The sequence below is a fragment of the Marmota marmota genome, unplaced genomic scaffold (assembly GCF_001458135.2).
Source record: "Marmota marmota marmota unplaced genomic scaffold, marMar, whole genome shotgun sequence".
In the NCBI taxonomy this organism is placed as follows: Eukaryota; Metazoa; Chordata; class Mammalia; order Rodentia; family Sciuridae; genus Marmota; species Marmota marmota.
This window is the reverse complement of record NW_025999943.1, coordinates 4876791-4894551: the sequence shown is the minus strand read 5'-3', so window position 1 is coordinate 4894551 and position 17761 is coordinate 4876791. Positions and strand designations below refer to the sequence as shown.

The following is a 17761-nucleotide window of genomic DNA, read 5'->3' as shown; positions in this document are numbered from 1 at the left end:
GAAAGGTGGAAAAGCTCCGTAAACTCAACAAGCCAAAACAACCATTTACCTGTCCGAGATTTTATTAGCAGGACTGTAGCAGCCAGTCACAGAAGAGAAGGGGGGGGGAGAGAGAGAGAGAAGAGAGGGGGAAGAGAGAGAGAGGAGAGAGGGGAGAGAGAGAGGGGAGAGCGGGAGAGTAAGAGAGAGAGGGAGAGTAAGAGAGTGAGCACGAACAGGGTGTTGATATTTATGGGCTTAACACAGGATGAGGAGGAGCAAGGCGAGTGGGCTGTTACTTCTTCATTGGCTGAGAGTTTGTGCCACTTCAGGGATTGGAGGTACGCCATTCAAAATTCGGGCCATTCACAGTGATTGGAGGTGATGGTTTGCCCGCCATTCAGTACATCATGGACCTGAGCTCCCTGAAGAGAAGCACTCTGGGAGCCATCTTTACCAACATTCCTCCCTTTTTTGTTTTGGTTTGGGGGCATCATACTCAATCTGGCTACTTCCTGCTGAGTAGGGGCATCGTTTAGAGGAAAGGAGGGAAGTCAGTTGGTTGGAGAAGAAGGGCCAGGAGGCCCCATATCCATGCACTGAAGGTATGGATTTCCTCCGGGAGAAGTACATGAACGTGCCCTGCAACTATGAAAAGAAACAGCATTAATTTCTGGCATGTCATCCAGTCTGTAGGGCTGGTAGAGAAAGCCTATGCACAGGAGAAGGGAGATTAGAACATATAAAGCTAAAAACCAAGGGCTTATTTCTTTGGCATGCTGGGGTAAAGATGGCCCTTCATTGGAGTTGTCATTCGGTATCTTCATCTTTCAGCACTTGGTGGAGGTTTCTTGGGATGACTTGATGTGCATGTCATTGGCTCATTGGAAAGTAGCTAGTAATCCCTGAGGAGGAGCTGATTGAAAGTTTGGTTAGAGATTTTGTTAATTTGTCCTTGAAGGAATTTTTAAAATGCAAGGAAGGAAGGCACAGAATAAAAGGACCCCAACTAGAGGTCCCAGTATCAGGAGAATGCAGCGGCTGATGGGTTTTGTGAAGAGGTCCCAATAGGATTGTTGTGCCAATTGCTGATTTCTAAAAAGGGTGTGGGTGTACTGTGTTGCTGTGGGTTCCTAGATCCTATCAGGAGACCCATTCTTATGTATGTTCTTCTCCGGAATGGGATGAAGGGTGGTGCATGACTGTGAAAAACTGAGCTTGAGAGCATTATCTGGGAATATCTTAAGGTAAATCTGGCGATTGTGGGGGTCCTGCAAGGTTGGGGGCTGTGGTGGGATTGTCCTCTGGAGGGCATGTCACCAGTTTTAACCTAGAAACATGAATCCAGGGGGTTAGTTTCTTTCCTTCCTGATGGAGTTTTGCAGCATTGTGTGTACACAGGACTACCTGTAATGGCCCTTCCCATTTTGGGGTTAGGAGGGATCTTTCCCCTGGGGAAGAAAAGTAGACCCATTCTCCTGGTTTGAGTGGAAAGAAGGCATCTGAGTTCTCTGGATCAGGAAGCAACAAATCTTGTTGCTTCCATAGCTCAGAGCATATAAGGAAGAGGAGGGGAAGAGCATATTGGTCGAGGAGGGGTCAAGGCTCTGGTGAGATTCCTGGGGGGAGAAGAGGACGACCATACATTATCTCAAAGGGGAAGGCAAGGGATGGCTTTTTTGGTAAAGCCTTCAAGCATAGTAGGGCAAGAGGGAGAAGTTTAACCCAATCTAAATGAGTCTCTAAAGATAGTTTTGTTATTATGTCTTTCATTGTGGGGTTGGCTCTCTCAACCTTACCTGAGACTTGGGGGTGATAGTGACAATGAAAGTGCCATGGGATGGACAATGTCTTTGCCACATTCTGGATTACTTGAGAGACAAACTGAGGCCCGTTGTCAGATTGGATTGAAGTGGGCATCCCAAACGGAGGGATTACTTCGGTTAGGAGGATGTTAGCAACTGTGGTAGCCTGCTTATTTGAGGTGGGGAAGGCCTCTACTCAATCTGAGAATATGTCTATTAAAACTAGTATGTATTTGAAGTTTTTTATTCTGGGCATGTTGGTAAAGTTGATTTGCCAATCTGCCCTGGGAAATATGGCCCCTAGCCTGATGAGAAGGGAAGGTCCTGGGTTTTAAAGATGTATTGGAATTCACTCTTTTGCATATCTGGCTTGAGGCTGTGATATGCTGTATCACGTCTTTATCCTGGGGAGTCAGAGTAAAGAAAGAGTGGAGAAAGTCTTTGAGAGTCTGCGGACTGGTGTGGAAAATGGAGTGGAGGTAAGTAAAGAGGGCATGTTTAGGTGGGTTTCCATTATTGGGTAATGATGGAGAGCATGTGGCAATGAGAGATACGGTGGGGTCTGAAAGGGCGGCTGACCTGGCTGCCTGATCTGCTTTTGAATTCCCCTGTGTAATGGGGGAGGATTCATTTTGGTGTGATCTACAATGGACAACTCCAAGTTTTTTAGGAAGCTGGGAGGCTTGTAGTAGCTGGGTGATGTATGTGGAGTTGGTTATAGAGGTGCCCTTTGAGTTCAGGAGACCTCTCTCCTTCCAAATTGCTGCATGAGATAAAAGAATGTGGAAAACATATTTGAATCAGTATAAAGCGTAAGATTTTTCCCTGCTGCCAATTCGCAGGCTCGTGTTGCAGCTACCAGCTCAGCCTGTTGGTTGGTGGTTTTTGCAGGCAGGGGATTAGCTTCTATTACCTGTGATAGGGACACTACGGCATATCCAGCTTTTCTGGTCCCCTCATGCATAAAGGAGCTGCCATCAGTGAACCAGGTGTAATCAGGTTGGACTAGAGGTCCCTCAGTGATATTAATTGGGCACGGGAGGAAGTTTTCTAGAATTTCCCTGCATTTATGTATTGGGGACTGTGTTTGACCTTGAGCCTGAATGGGTAACAGAATTGCCGGGTTGAGAGGGGCGCAGGTTTGGAAGGACACAGAGGAGTTGTAGAGGAAAGAGACCGAGAGAGAGAATTCGATAGGGAGGGAGGGTTTGCAGTCCTTTGTATGTTAGCAAGTCCTTGAGGTGATGAAGAGAGGTGACAGTGATTTGGGCTCCAAAGGTAAGCTTTTGTGATTCCTTTAATAAAACATAGGAGGCCGCTAGGGTGCGGAGACAAGGAGCCCATCCCTGGACAGTTGGATCTAACTGTTTCAAGAGGTATGCCACCAGAACGAAGCTGGGCCCATACATTTGTCCCAGCATCCCCCAAGCCTTGCCCTTTGTTTTCATGAACATAGAGAGTAAAAGGCCTGTTAACATCTGGCAGGTGTAGAGCCATGCTTGTAAGAGGGCCGTCTGGAGGGTTCCGAAATGTGGTGCAGCTGATAGTAACAAGGGCTCGTGCTTGTTCCCTTTGCTAGATCATATAATGGTTTGACAAGTAATCAGTAATTTGGTGCCCATGCCCTAAAATAGCCTGCCAGACCCAGGAATGAGAGAATCTCCTCTTTAGTTTTTGGTACTGGAAGGCTTTCAATAAGGCCTTTTCTATTAGTTGTAATAGTTTTCTTCCATGGGGAAATGTGGAACCCTAAGTAAACAACCTCAGAGAGAGAGAGAGAGCTGCACCTTTTGCAGAGAAACCCTATATCCTCGGTGAGCAAGAAAATTCAGGAGGGTGGCTGTGTCAGACTTTGATGACACAAATGAGGGACTTAGAGGAGGAGGTCATCAACATATTGTAGGAGGGTTGAGTCGGGGCATAAAGGGAAAAAATCCTCAAGATCTCCAGCAAGGACTTGTCCAAAAAATATGTGGGCTGTCTCAAAACCCCTGGGGCAGAACAGTCCAGGTTTATTGTCTGGAATGTCTAGTTTCTGGATCAGTCCAGGTGAAGGCAAATAGGTCTTGGGAAGAGACAGATAGTGGAATCGAAAAGAAGGCATCTTCAAGATCAATAACTGAAAAACAGGTGGAGTTTGCAGGAATGGAGGAAAGGATAGTATAAGGGTTTGGAACCAGGGGATGTATGGGCCTGGTTGAAGAATTTATTAACCTTAAGTCCTGCACCAAATGGTATGTTCCATTAGGCTTTTTTACTGCTAAAATTGGGGTATTGAATGGAGAGTGTGGGACAGAGGAACCCCTTTCTTAGTAAGCTCTGAATGATTGGCTTTAGGCCCTTAATACTGGCAATTGGCAGCAGGTATTGAGCCTGGTTTGGGAAGTGGTTAGGGTCTTTAAGATGCACTTCCACGGGAGAGAAATTTGCAGGGGACAGGGTTTCAGTGTCCCATACAATTGGATCTACCATTTTACAGGGGAGGGGAAAATGTGTGTTCTGGTGGTTGCTGGGGTCTCCACACCAGACACAAAGGGGTAAAGTCTCTTCTTCGTTGGGGAGTAAAGCCATGATGAAGATATAAATAGGGGAGGACAATAAGGGTAAGGTTATGTAGGCCTTCAAGATGGATAATTGTGGAATGTATAAATACTGCTCCTGTCCTGCAATAAACGGCTCCTACTCCTGCTGTATCAACGTACACAAGTTATTCGTCACCCCCCGGTTATTTTGCTGCAGCCGTACTCCGGCAGATAATATATCCCTTCCCAACAAGGGCACTGAACACTGAGGCATAACTAAAAAATAGTGTGAAAAGGAGAACTCAGATAAGGAGCAAGTGAGGGGAGGAGTTCTGCGTGGGATGATGGTTTGACCTCCTACCCCAACAATAGGAGATCCAGAGGGATAGGTAGTTCCCCCAAACTCTCTCAGAACCGAGAATGTGACCCCGGTGTCTACCAAAAAGTTTATGGGATGCCCATCCACTCGGATAACCACGCCCATCCACTCGGATAACCACCCTGGGTACCTGCTTGGTGATTGAATAAGTCGGGACAGAAGACCCAGGGCCCTGTCAATCCTCAGCTGCTAGGCCCAGCAAGTCACTGACAGGGTGACTGACCTCAGCTCCCCTCCAGGAATTGGGGCAGTCTGATCCCCAGTGGCCAGGATGTCTGCATCTGGGGCACGGTCTGGGTGGTACCCTGGGGTTAGGGCAAGACCTAGCCCAATGTCCTTCATCACCACACTTAAAGCAGGGCCCAGGGAGTCCTCTTTGTGGGGGTTGTTGTCTCCCCCTTTTCACAGGTTGGAAGGAGCCCTGTAACACCTGGGCCAACATCTGGCATTTTTGGCCCAGGTGTTTCATCTTTGTTGTGGTAGACCTTAAAGGCCATGGCCAATACCTTGATCTGAGGAGTCAAGGGTCCCCTCTCTAATTTTTTTAGCTTTGCCTGGATGTTGGGATAGCTTTGTGAGAAAAAATAGGTCATAAGAAGCCTCCCATCCAGGGATTCAGAGTCCAAATTAGTGTACTGAAGGAGAGCCTCTGTTAGTCGCTCTAGGAAGGCCGAGGGGTTTTCATTTTTCTCCTGGACAGCTTCCTGGAGTTTATCAAAGTTAATAGCCTTTTGTGCTGCCGCCTTTAGGCCAGCTATCAGACAGGTAATAAGGTGGTCCCTACATCCCAGGTCTTGGGGGTCATTATAATCCAAATGGGGGGTCTTGGTCTAGAACCACCTGGGCCCCTAAGGGATAGTGGGCATTAGTCTGATGAACCTGTTCTGCATAGACCCTAGCCTTGTCCCAGACCCTTCTCCTTTCCTCAGGGAGGAGAGTATTGGACAGAATCATATAGAGATCATGAAAGGAGAGACTATAGGCTTGAGTTAAGTATTGAAACTCTTTAATATAAGAAACAGAGTTTGCAGTGTAAGATCCCAATTTTTTTTCTAATTGAGAAAGGCCACAACATGTGAAGTTTGAGTCAGGTGATGAGAAGTGGTGACTTGTGGGTTAGGTGCTGTATTAGTGCATGAACGGGTGATTGAATGGGTGGCAGGTGGACTAAACTGAGGTTGAGGGACGGGGCAGAAGGAACAGAAGTGGGAGGAGTTTGTGTGGAAGTGTCAGGAGGAATAGGAGGAGAACTGTCCGAAAAAGAAGCCACAGATGTAGAAGATGGGGAAGTGGGAGGAGGTAAAAGTGGGGAAAGCAGGGCTGAGGGCGGGGGAGAGCAGTATGGAGGCGGTTCATCAGCCGGATCAAAAGTGGAGGTGGAGAGCAGAGAAGAGGAAGGAGGAGGAGAAGGTGTGGAGGCAGAAGGTGAAGAAGAAGAGGAGGAAGGAGGTTTGAGAGCAAGGAGTAGCTATTGAGGTTTGCATTGGGTACAGAGATTTGGATGTGATCGAAGCAAAGAAAAAGCCTGCACTAGAGCATCTCATTCCACTTCTTTGATTGCTCACAGTGACTAAAATATCCCGGAGTAAATTGGGATCCAGAGACCCACACGTGGGCCAAACCTTGTGGTTGTCTAAGGGGTATGTAGGCCAGTCCTGAGTACAGAATTTTATGAGCCTTTTTGGTTTAATATCAGGGGCCAGGCTCAGGGTTTTCAAATTATCTAAGAGGCACCACAAGGGAGAATCGGCCAGGAGGAACGAGGAATTTCCCATGCTGGAAGGGCAAGATGGGAGTCAGAGAAAGAGTTAGAAAGAGGGACAGAGAGAAACCCGGGCCGGAAAAAGCTTCCTGAAAGTTCCAGAGCAAATGGAGGATCAAGTGGGCATCCCCAAAATGACCGACCGCCGCAAGGAAATACAGAGGGCACTACCCAGTTGTCACCAGTGAAGTGCGATCTGTGAGACCCAAATAGGGCCAGGGCTGCGGGCAACCTGACGTCAGGAAAGTTTTTTGACTGGAAAAAAAGAGTCAGTTCCGGGAGGAATGGAGTTCCAGACTCAGGTGAGACGGGCTGTAGCAATTATGCTAACTCGTCCCCGGGAGATAAGAGTGAAGGGAGACGGAGGAGTTAGAAAGAGAGAATTAATCCTACGTCCCAGGCGGTCGATTCCCAGGGGTGTCCTAGCATAGTGCCTGGGGTCCACTGTGACCCTGATGGGTCTGGGTGGGGTGCATTCCTCCGCCTAAAACACCCGGAGGGATTGCCAGACACTCAATGGCCAATTCCCTCATTCTGGTGAGTTAGGGTTCAGGTGCTCATGGGATGAGGGAACTCACCAATCTTCAGGCCGGTGGTGGATGTCAGGCAGGCGATCAGGGGAGTGGATTAGGACAGGAACAGTTGGGCTCGGAGTTTTGGAACGGGGTTCTGCCTTGAGTGATGGGGATCCCCGTCCTGGGTTTCAGCACCAATGTAAGGAACAGTGGAAAAAGCTCTGTAAACTCAACAAGCCCAAACAACTGTTTACCTGTCTGAGATTTTATTAGCAGGACCATAGTGGCCAGTCGCAGAAGAGAAGGGGGTTGAGTGAGAGAGAGAGAGAGAGGAGAGGGGAAAGAGAGAGAGGAGAGGGGGGAGAGAGAGAGAGAGGAGATGGGGAGAGTAAGAGGGGGAGAGTGAGAGAGAGAGAGAGAGAGAGGGAGAGAGAGGGAGAGTAAGAGAGTGAGCACAAACAGGGTATTGTATTGACATTTATGGGCTTAATGCAGGAGAGTTCGCGCCACTTCAGGGATCAGAGGTATGCCATTCAATGTTCGGGCCATTCACAGCGATTGGAGGTGAGGGTTCAAATGCTATTCTGTGCATCATGGACCTGAGCTCCCGGAAGAGAAGTGCTCCAGGCACCATCTTTACCAACAATATTCCATTTATGTATGATATATCAAAGTATATAAGTGCATTCTACTGTCATGTATAACTAATAAAACAAATAAAAACTTAATTAAAAAAAAGAAAATGACATAAGTTAGGGGGCTAGAGGCAAATCCTGTAAGAGCATCAGGGATTATTGTTAAACTAACTATGCACTTTGTGTATATGTGTGTTCTATGTGTGTGTGTTTGTGTGTGTGTATGTGTGTGTGTGTGTGTGAGAGAGAGAGAGAGAGAGAGAGAGAGAGAGAGAGAACAACTTAGCATTACTTCATACTCTAGGAATTTGGAAACCCTGATGTGAATTTGGATTGCATTACTTACTGAGACCAACAACAATAAGGAAAGAAGGGGTCTGTGAATGATGATCAAAACTTTGTGAACTAATTGATTATTAGTTGTTAGTGGTACTTGAGCAGCAGATAAATACACGATTTGGGGACAACCAGTGGCTAAAGGTACACATGTGGCAGTCATTAACAAATTGAGAGTATTTAGAGTATGAATGTCAGCGACAACAAAGAGAATAAGAGAGTCCTGAGTACAGGGTCAAACACCAGTGGGGGAAAAATAAAAAAGGCAAGACAAGCTGAGAAGGCATCTCCAGAGAGGGAATGCTAAATATTAGGGCCTAATCACCCGAGAGCTGATGTCTTTTATGACACAAATTTTTGAAATTCATATTTATTATATCAGATTAATTATAATACCAAGCTTATGTTCTTTCTTCCTAAAATCCTTCAGATAACTTCAGATGAAGATGTTTTAATTTAGTCTTCCGAGGAAATATGATTTGTCCAGAGTTTGCTTCTAATAAGACTAGAAAAATTTCTGCCAGTTATGATAGTTTTCATTTTTATATACTTAAATGAATTTTTTTAAAAAATATGTCTTCAGTTTACCTGGGTCCCAAAATGTTTTTAACAATAATATGAAATTTAATAGATTTAATTTATTTACTGGTCATCTCCAATCCAATTCACGTAAAATTTAAAAGAAGTATAATTTGCAATTTTTTAAAAGTATATAACTTTATTATAGAGCAAAATATAGAAGTTTCTTTTGCAATCTTCTTTCCTCAGGGAGTTCCATAGCCAGCTTTCTAATATTCTTCTATATTTTTACATCATAAATTTGTTCTTAACTTGATAATTTTGAATTTTAAAACTATATTTTATCACTGTTATTTTTGCTATGATACTTTAGTATCATATCAATTTTAGTAATTTATTATATTTACGGGCTGAATAATTTACCATTTCTCCAAAGAAAAAATGATGAAAAACTATTTGATGTTAAAAATTCAAAGTAATAATAGGAAGAATAAACTTACAGTGTCAGACACTGACTTTCAAGTTTTATGAGTTTATAGTACTGTGAGGTATGATGACTAATATACTTTCAAAGTGCTGTGAAACCTTCCATCCTAGAGTGACTCTTGACATAATACAGCAATTTATATTTTGAAAACACATCTGATTAAAGCCACTATGGAAAAAATATTTTTCTCAAGATTTCATATCTGTCTCACTTTCGTGAACTAAAATATTTTGTATGATATTGTTCCCAAAGTCTCTGGCCAAAAACCTGGTTTGGGGGTATCTCGAAAAATCAGGTCTGGCCACTCATCCCCCAAAAAATCAAAAGAAAAATTAATGGTGAAAAGCAGGAAAGAAACTACTCATATAGCCACACCAGGGAGTCAAATGAATTCAAGTATCTCAGCCCTGAGTTGGGGAGCACTGACATGAGCTTTAGGGTTAAATAGAGGAAGAACTGAGGCAGGAGAAAAGAGGTGTACAGAATTAAGGAATCTTGGTCATAAAGTGGCTTGGTTTATCATCACTCTGCTTCTGTGAGTTGGTACCAGAGATGTCCTTATCTCTTGAAGGGCAGTCTCCATTTTCTTCCTGGAATGTTTATCTATCAGAACTGTGTCTCTGGAAGCAGGAAAGTTTTGTTCCAGTGAGACAGCTGCTCCTGCTTAGGGTGGCAGTTTCATCATAAGGTGATGTCTACCCTGTTCGTAGAAGGTGTAGAGAAATAACCAGGGACTTCTAGACTCCGCTGTAGGAGGCTTGGAACAAAATCTGGGTGTTGGATGTCTCTAAAAATCTTGAAAATACTTTAGAATCTCTTACATTGATGTCTTCAGTCTTGAAGTGACAAATTATCAGCTTTGGGCATACCTTTCTTAAGTGACTAATATGACTATGTGCAGAACTGAGCAGGAATCTGACCCAAAGTTTAAGGTCACAAAGGAGACAGATCTAGAATAAAGGCAGAGATGTCATTTTTTTTGTCCCACATTGGTCATCTGTAGGCTCAAGTGAAGACTCAAGGCTTTTTAGCAAAGGCAGCTTCTCTCAGCCTCTCTAATAATATCACCTATTTGAATTATTGATGAAAATATTTTATGTTAAACTTAGCAATAGATTTGACATGTGTATATAAAAAATGGATACAGCTGTTTTCCTTTTAATACTAAAATATGTCAAATGAAGGCAGTCTAAATTGCTTTCAAATGCAAAGAATTTTGAGTGTGGACATTTTTTTCAAAATAATTTGGCATATTGAGCATATAAACATCTCCAGAAAAGTAATGGGTTTTGAAATTGGGTGCAAATATTATCAGATATTATTATTATTATTATTATTATTATTATTATTATTACTGGAGATACTAAGTTTTACCATTTTCTAATAAGTAAAGAGCTAAGGAGTTTTTTCTTGGAAATCTGTATTGTCCCATTGAATAATTCAAAATCATTGCATAGGTAATATGTTGTTAAACAGTGAATAAATATAAATAACACAGCTTGTAACAGGGACTCCCTTGAAATTTTTCTTTGCCTTCACCTATATTTTTGCCCTTACACCCTACCCTCCTTAATCCTTTGGTTAAATAGAGGCCCCACCTAGATGGTTCTTTGATAACTAGCATTATCACATCACATAAATTAACTTGCAGGAAAGCAATGTGTCTAAAATGAAAATACAGGAGCTGGCCCCAAAGGGGCCACTCCTATGTCCTAGAGAAGACACAAGCTGACAAGGGACTGGCCCAGCCTGCAGGTTCACTCTCGCATTTCCCTCTCCATAAAAGCCCTTTGCAAAACCGAACCCTCAAACAGAGCTTTGAAAAACCAACCCCTCTATTTTCTTTATGGCCAGCTTTAAGTAAACCTGATTCCCTCTCACCAACTCCTGTGTCCTGTACATTGGTCACCTTAAGTGGTGGGCAGCCTGAACATTTGAATCCAGTGACAAGTTTAGCTGATTTTTTTGCTGCTGATTCCACCATTGCTGTTAAGGGATGTCCCCACAAAGTCACTGGCACTGAGAAACTGATGTGACTCCAGCCTCTACTTCAGAGCAGGGCCTGTCCAAAGAGCTACCCTGCTGAGTTGTTTGTAAATAACAGGAGAGGTCTGCGGGTGCCAGGTGTCCCTGACTCAGCAACGCTAGCTCCTGGAAAGACCAAAGAATGTTTGAGGGCTAAGGCCTGACCCTGATGACCCATAGCAACCCCCTAGCAACAACCAATCAGAGTGAGACAGGGAAGATACCTGCAAAACCAGGTGACCCCCCCCCCCAGTAGTCTTGGTGATTAATAACATGTTAGGAAACCTTGTAGTTTTAGCACGTACACCCTTGCAACCCCTAGCAGCCCCACCTCTTGAACTAACCAATCACCCCTACCCGCCAATGAATGTACTAATCAATGCTAAGTTTGTTTGGTTTTTCCGTGGTATGGAATGATATGCTGTGTGATGATTAGAGTATCCCCAAGAACTTATAAAATCTCACTGCACAAAGGACCTGGACTCACTCCTCAGAAGCGCTGCACTGGAAATGGTTGTGAGTCCAGGCTCGACCTTGTAATAAAGACTCTTGTGTGCTTGCATCGGATTCAGCTCCTGGTGGTGTTTCGGGGTTCCCCAAATTCGGCATTACAGCACATATAGGAATTATGCTGTTTCTGAATATATTTTGGACCTATCAGTGGTCTCCAGAATCTGAGAATCCACACTTAGTTCCAACTTAACAATGAGAACCTACTTGGATTCAAAAACAACTAATCCATGGTCCACAATTTCCATTTCTGTGCATAACATCCAAAAAGGCATTACCAAGCTCAGAAGTGACTAAGGACTTTGCAGTACACTTGCCTAAATTTTACACAGATTTCTTTCTGACTTGAGGCTCCTGACCTCCCTTCTCTTAGAGCATTTACTTTAAAAAAACTTGCAATTGAAATATTTTTCATTACCCTTTGATATGTAAATGTTCTCCCAGCCTCTAATCAGTTTTACAACCCAGAAGTGTCTTTCTCTCAAGGACTTGGGAGTCATCTCTTTGAAATGTAATCATTAAGAAAGACAGTACTTCTCTGAGTCTCTGTGGATGGATAGCAGCCTAACTTCAATGAGAGACAATCAGTAAACACAGATGGCCAATAATCACATTACAGAATCTCCACTGGAACGTCCTACTCCCTGAAAAGGGAACTCTTGAATGCTGTCATGAGAATATAAAATAGTATAGCCATTATGGAAAACAGTATAGAGATTCTTCAAAAAATTAAAAATAGAACTACCATATGTCCAGCAATCCTGCTACTGGGTATATTTCCAAAGGAAGTTAAATTACTATGTTGAAGACGTAGCTGCTAGTCCATGTTCACTGTAGCATGAGCCAAATTAATGAAGTCAGCCTGAGAGTTCATTGATGGATAAATAGAGAAGAAAATATGGTACGTATGGACAATGAAATACTATTCAGCCTTTAAAAAAGAAGGGAGCTTCATCATTTGTGACAACCCAGAGTACATTATATTGAATGAAATAAGCCAGTTAAAAAAAGAAAAATACTTCATGATCTTGTCATCAGATCAAGTCTGAGGTGTTCCCTGAGAGGGGACCCTCAACACAGAACAATAGGGTCCTTGAGTGCATGATGGAAAGGAATTTTAGCATGCATCAGATACGGAGGCACAACAATTTACTTAAGAAAGTAAGAGGTACACATTCAAACAAGAGCGTGGGCTATCTAGAGATTGAGAAACACTTTGGGAGTCCGGGACTCTTCTTTCAAAGGAAACTTGGTGAGGGGGGACATGGGAAGGTATATAGGAATGACATCAGTCTGGTGATCACAAAAAGGGTTAAGGTGATCAGGCAATTCTCAGCATCCATAGGGTGAGGTCTTCTCTATGATCAACAGATAATATTGGGAAAGGACTGCATATTACAGTTATAGATTTTTGTGTCTATATTTGCTTAATCTATTTTAAATATAGATGTATTAGTGGGCCTCTTAAAAGTGCACAGGGTACTTGTCATAAATGGGTGAATTTCCAGCAACTTTAAGATTCAGATTGAAAATTTGTAGATTTTTCCCAGAAATTTGGGGTGCCAGGTCTAGGAGTAAAAACTTGCTTGATTGGGGAGGAACAGTAGGAGTTAACAGGAGGAGGACAAGCCTTTCCAATTAAATTCATCTTTTCTCTTTCCTTCCTTTTGTTTTCTGGTTACAAAACTTTTTTTTTATATGTCTTCCATTCTGCCCCAATCTCACTTATATGTGAGATTTTGAAAAGTCAAACTTATAGAAACAGAGAGTAAAATGGTGATTTATAGAGGTTGATGGTGAGGTGATAACAAAGATGCTGGTAAAAGGACACAAAATTTCAATTAGTAGGAGAAATTTTAGTAGATTTATTGTATATCATAGTAACTATAGTTATTAATAATATATAGTCAAAATTTCTAAGAAGCTATAGTTATTAATAATATATTGTGTAGTCAAAAATTGCTAAGAGTAGATTTTAAGTGTACACACCTCAAAAAATAGTGAGGTAAAGCCTATGTTAAATAGTTTGATTTAGCCATTCTACAATCCATACTGTTAAATAAAATGTATAGGATTTCATTGGTTTAGACTGAGCTCCCACAATGGACCCAGCAGTTCATGGTAAACTGGAGTTACTCTGGAAGGTCCAGGCCACACCAAGCTGAAACTAAGTTGCTTATCTGACCTTTCAAGAAATCAGAAGAGAACAAGATAACAACCAAATCCTCAAACAGGTTAGTTTTGGCAGGCAGTGTAAGGAAGTCTGCTCTGCTTTAAGGTTTATGTAGAAGGTAATTCTGAAATAACCAATCTGAATTTTGTACTATGTGTCTTTTTCTTCAGCACTTTCCTGCCTATTAAGCCAAGTTACTTTACAGAATGATGTATTGCACAATTCTAGAATCACATGAGTCAATTATATATTTTGACTATATTTGTTGTAATTTTGTCTTTTGTGTGTGTATGATAGACATATTTTTATGTAATTATCTAATATGTAAAATTTATAAAAATATACATATGTATTGAAAATATAAAATATCAAAGGATCATGATATAAAGGATCATGATATATTCTCTAAATATTTACAATTTTTGAACTTATTTTTTACATATACATGACAGTAGAGTATATTTTGCCATATTATATATAAATGGAGTATAACTTATTCTAATTAGGATCATATTCTTGTGTTTGTACATGATGTGGAGTTTCAGGGGTGGTATATTCCTATATGAACATAAGAAAGTTATGTCTGATTCATTCTACTGTCTTTCCTATTCCTATCCCTTTTTAACATGTCAGTTAAAGCAGCAACTCTCCTCCATTTTTTTTAAACAGTTGAGTTCCATCTTTGTCCCATATTGTAGTTATCTTGATGGCCACTGCAATTGCCTTGAGAAAGTCTTCTTGAAGTGTTTGACTTCATGACAGTCCACAAATTATTCCAATTCTCTGTGTCTCCTCTTCTTCTCTTCTTTTCCTTGTATATATTCAACCAGAGTTTTTCTCTTTTATTCTCAAGTACAGAATATCATAAATCTTCTTTCATGGAAGATGCACAACAATTCCCTTGCACCCCACCCACATGCTTGCAAACACACACATGCTTACATCCGTTCATAAACAGGGTCATCATAATCATCTTCAGCAAGTCAGGGAATCTAAAGATGCTACATCAGTGGATGAAGGTGTATGTAGTGATTTCATATGCTATACCTGCCCTGGAACAACCAGTTTTAGAATGTGGCCATTCCAGAAAGCAAACACAGAATAACAACAAAGACTTATAATTCATATATTCAATGAATGAAAATATTGTGTATTTTTCTCATTTTCATTGGCTGCTTATTATCATTTTCTTAATAAACTACAAAGGTATTATTATTATTAGTGGTTATGTTTATCATCATATGATTAATTGCTCAGAAGATTTTTATGAAAAGTTATTTTTGACAAAATACATAAAACATCTTAAATTTCTATATGGAAATGACTTTCCAGGAAAAAACGTTAAATACTTCCTTTAGTTGAAAATTAAATGCCTGTCACATGATAACTTTGGGAGCATTAAGCATTGTCACTTACAAATATCTGGGGTCTATTTTTGGAACTATGAATAATGAACCTGATATACCAAACAACCTCCTGCAACATACCAGCAAGAAATGCTTGCTAAAATATGTAGCTGAATTTTGGAAAATATCCTCAAGACATCAAAGAGAAAACTGAAGGCAAGAATAAAAAGAGGTAATAAGAGTGTAGCTCAGTGGTAGAGTATTTACTTTACATGCACAAGGTCCTGGGTTCAATTCCCAGCACTGAAAAAAAAAAAAAAAAAGCAATAACTCTTATAGTCCTGAGGCAATCCTGTCTTCAGGACAATGGAGTTTTAATTTTACTGGATTAGCAGGATGTGAAAAGTCCTTGGATAGGTCTTCATGCACAGAGTTGAGGACTAGACATATTCCACCCATATTGCACAAATAAAATCAAAGCATAAAGTTACATTTTCAAATAACTCAAGTTACCTTTTAAAATAACTCTAGCACTGAATGGATCAGACACAAATCTACCCATTTACAGAGGAGAGAATGAAAAAGGTTACTGTTTCCTGGTTCAATTTCTGGAGGTATAAGATTCTCTATAGGCAATTTATAAATGCAAGCTCATCTTCAGAATAATACAGAATTATTTGAAGTCAAATCCTTTTAAAATATATTGCAAACAAAATATTTACTAGTTTGAGTGAAAGATTAAGGAGAAATATTTTCAAAATTTGGTTGTTTGCCTGTCTGTACTTATCTACTTTATTCTACTCATTATTTCATTAGAACTTATTTTTCTAATATTTTTCTCTCCCAGCTGTCTATCCTCCCTTAATATTTACCTTCTTCACCTTTTGGAAAGAAAAAAATCAAATATATTCACATTAATCTATGTTTAGCATTCTCTTTTTGAACTTCATTCTCTATAGAAAATATCCAAAATGACTTTATTATGCTATGATAATATTTTAGAGCCTTAAAATAGGTATAATGTAAATATGCTGAATGCAGAGTTCACTTCAAGTTAAAGAATGCTAAGACATTTACTGTTAACAGAATATGGGAATTCTATGTAAGTGTGGAACCAAAATAAGTTCTTAAAGTTTTTCAATTTGACTTTTTTGAATTTAAAAAATTACTTTAATTTATTTAAAAATATCATAGTCAATTATTTCACGATTATTTTTTACATACACAATATTTAAATTTTAGAGACCTCAAAAGTAATTTTTAATAAACATGTTTAATCTTTGTCATACCTTACTATGTTTCATATAGGACAACTTCTCTTGATAGTTATATTACTTAAATCTCAAATTCATGAATTTAAAATAAGGACTCATGAATACGAGAATCAGGAAGTTAAATTGAGAACCATTTTAGTTTTAAAGCAAAATAATACACATATAATTGTCTATAAACTTTCCAGTCTTCTTGATTCAGTCATTTTTTCTGTGTAAGACAGGATTATACTTCATGAGCAATCATTTTGATTTTTTTTCTTGAGAAAGTAATCTTTAACAAAAAGTGTGATGATAAACTTTAATTAATCTTATTCATGAAAATTCATGTAGTAATTACCTTAAATCATTTTGTTTCTCAAGAGTTCTTAAAATCAATTAAATGGAATATATTTCACAAGAAATGCTAGCTGTATATTTTTAGAGTAAACAGGATATATCTTGACATGATAGGTTTCTTTCATCTTCTTTCCTAAGGAGCTGAACAGACACTAATGGTCTTGTCACAAGTTCCCTCTTAACACATCCATGTATCTTTAAAGATTTTTCTTTTTATTGTAAATTCTGTTTGAAAATGTGTGAAATGATTTTGGCATGACCCACAACTCAGTTACCTTTTAAAATAAGGATATAGGAATTCACTTAAGATTTTAATAGGGCATACCTGTATAACAAAACAAATTTTATACAAAATATCTACACACAAGAATTTGTTAAAAAGAAGAGCCATTTGATCCACAATGAATTCTTGTGTATATTATCTTTACTTTTCAAAATTAGAAAGCAACTATTTAGATTGATAAATTACCCAAACTTTAACTATTACAATTACATATTGCTAACTTAAACATGAGCCAAATCTTCAAATAGGAAGTTTCAGAAAAAGAACTGAAAGGAGGAAATCAGGAAGTATACAGTGGTACCATTTTTTGTTTGAGAGTTGGGTAGTATAGGGAGACACTATAAAGCCTGGTAGCCTTGATGCAGAATCAGAATAAGAGAGAATGGTGGGTAGGTGCACCTTCCTTTTGGGAACCATCCATGTGACAAGTGAGAAGCAGAGAGAAACTGTGGTGTTTCTAGATAAATGAATTAATGTAGAGTCAGAAAGACTCATGAGTCTTAAATTTCAGAAAACAAACATTCAAGCACACCAAAAATCTTGTGGCATTATTGGGCTCCTAACTTGAAGAGCACTGATATTTGAACCCAAGGAGGTCTTAGAGTAAAAAATTGCAAGTCCAAGTGTTACCGCTGTTGACCGGTGACGAGTTCTTGGTTCCCCAATGTTGAAGAATAACACCAAAGAAGCACGCCGAGGCAAGGTCAGAGTAGAAATTCGAAGTTTATTAAAGGACAGCAGAAAAGACTTCTCCTGGAGGAAGAAGGGGACCCAAGAGGTGGAATCCGTGGAAGTGCGGTTGTTTCCCCTTTTTATAGTTTTGGTGATGGAATGTAGGTTGGAAGGCCCCAGGGGTGGGACACAGGTGGGCCAAA

At 40.4% G+C, this 17761-nt stretch overlaps 1 long non-coding RNA gene across 1 annotated transcript in view; it reads right to left on the bottom strand.

The window, feature by feature from the left end:
* Positions 1–240: 240 nt before the first annotated feature.
* The window catches only part of LOC125616341, a 51586-nt gene continuing 34065 nt past the window's right edge, over positions 241–17761 (bottom strand). Inside the window, exons 3-4 of the long non-coding RNA XR_007346962.1 lie at positions 7026–7143; positions 241–627 (exon numbers count right to left, since the gene is read on the bottom strand). This is a non-coding gene — a long non-coding RNA (uncharacterized LOC125616341). The remainder of the gene's footprint in view (positions 628–7025; positions 7144–17761) is intronic.